Genomic DNA, 2,069 nt, shown 5'->3' with positions numbered 1-2,069 from the left:
CAGTCTGCATGCACCTTTCTTCTTCACCTGCTGAATGTATATATTTGAAGACATGAAAGACCAGTTACTCATTATGCACTCTAAGTACTAATTCACCTTCTTACACATCAATTAGAGCTCTCCTAGTGGCTAGGAATGGTCTTCCTAGGATTATAGAGGCATTCTCATCCTCCCCCGTGTCATGAATCACAAAATCTAATGGGAGGAAGAACTTACCCACTTTGACCAAGATATTCTCCACTAATCCGTATGCAGGCTTCATAGATTTATCTGCCATCTGTAATGCTATCATTGTGGGTTGTGCCTCTTGAATTTGCAGCTTCTTTATCACAGACAAGGGCATTAAATTAATGCTTGCTCCCAGATCACATAACGTTTTCTCAAAGGTTGTGCTCCCAATGGTGCATGGAATTTGAAAGCTCCCTGGATCTGGCATCTTCCTTGGCAAGTTATTCTGAATTATGGCACTACATTCCTTAGTCAGGACCACTGTCTCATCTCCCTTTAAAGGCTTCTTCTTTGACAACAATTCCTTCATGAATTTGAAATAGAGAGGCATTTGCTCCAAAACCTCAGCAAAAGGAATATTGATTTGTAACTTTCTGAAGACTTCCAAGAACTTTAAAAACTGCTTGTCCTTAGTCTCCTTTTGAAGTCTCTGAGGATATGGCATTTTAGGCTTGTACTCAGGAGCCTTTGGCAATGTAGGATAAGTGTCAAGAGAGTCTGGGAATGGGTTGTCCGCACGCTATGGAGGGACGTGCTCTACTTCTTCCTTCTTCTCATCTGGAGCTTCTTTTTCAACTGGCTCCTCATTAACTTGTGCTTCTATACTTGCCACTTGTTCACTTATCAAGGTGATAGCCTTGCATTCCTCTCTTGGATTTGGAACTATGTTGCCAGGAAGGCTATTAATGGTCCTCTTATCAATTTCATTAACTTTTGTGGCTAATTGACCCATCTGAATCTCCAAGTTTTGAATTGTATTTGCAGACCTCTCAGGTATTTGCTTGCTCAGTTGGCCCATTTGCACCTCCAAATTTCTAATGGAGGCTCTGGTTTCCTGCATAAAACTCCTCATCATCTCCCGATTAGAATCTTGTTGGGATTGAGAGTTTGTCTGCTGAGGTGGTTGTTGTTGATGAGACTGAAATTGGCTGTTATTATGATTGTTCTGTTGAAAACCGCCTTGAGAATTATTGTTGAAATTCTGAGATATCTGAGGTTGGTCTATCCACCCAAGATTGTATGTCTTAGAGTATGGATCATTATTGGGATTTCTAGGACCACTCCCCATGTAATTTACCTGTTCAGAAAAAGATTGAGCATAATCATAATTCTCATTTTGTACAAAATTACCTGTCATGTCATAAGAGGCCTCTTGAGGTGGATTTTGGATGTTGATAGCTGAGACTTGCATGCCACCCATCTGCTGAGTAAGTAAATTTATTTGCTGAGACATAAGCTTATTCTGAGCAAGAATAGTATTAACAGCTTCTATTTCCAACACACCTCTCTTCTGAGAAGTCTCTGAGTTCACAGGATTCCTGTTAGATGAGTATAAATATTGGTTGCTAGCAACCAATTCAATAAGCTCAATAGTCTCCTCCGGTGTCTTCTTCTTGTGCAATGAACCACCTGCAGAATTATCTAAGCACATCTTGGACATTTCACCCAAACATTCATAAAAGATATCTAGTTGGGTCCATTTGGAGAACATGTCCAGAGGACATTGCCTAGTCAATAGCTTGTATCTCTTCCAAGCTTCATAAAGAGTTTCACCATCCTTCTGTCTAAAGGTCTGAACCTCCACCCTAAGCTTAGTTAGCTTCTTTGGTGGGAAAAATTTAGTAAGAAACTCAATAACAACCTTATCTCAAGTATTCAAACTCTCATTGGGTTGGGAATCTAGCCATAGCTTTGCTCTATCCCTCAGAGCAAACGGGAAGAGCATGAGTTTATACACCTCTGGGTTCACTCCATTTGTCTTCACCGTATCACAAATCTATAGAAAATCAGAAATAAATTGATTTGGATTTTCGTGGGGAAGACTGTGATACTGGCAGTTT

At 40.2% G+C, this 2,069-nt stretch overlaps 1 non-coding gene across 1 annotated transcript; it reads left to right on the top strand.

The window, feature by feature from the left end:
* Window positions 1–1,715: 1,715 nt before the first annotated feature.
* Window positions 1,716–1,822, top strand: LOC112787785 (small nucleolar RNA R71). Its single transcript, XR_003195177.1, has one exon. It is a non-coding gene; the product is annotated as a small nucleolar RNA R71 (small nucleolar RNA).
* Window positions 1,823–2,069: the final 247 nt, after the last annotated feature.

Source organism: Arachis hypogaea, chromosome 20, assembly GCF_003086295.3.
Source record: "Arachis hypogaea cultivar Tifrunner chromosome 20, arahy.Tifrunner.gnm2.J5K5, whole genome shotgun sequence".
In the NCBI taxonomy this organism is placed as follows: domain Eukaryota; kingdom Viridiplantae; phylum Streptophyta; class Magnoliopsida; order Fabales; family Fabaceae; genus Arachis; species Arachis hypogaea.
The sequence above is the reverse complement of the archived record's forward strand: the minus strand, read 5'-3'. Positions and strand labels throughout refer to the sequence as shown.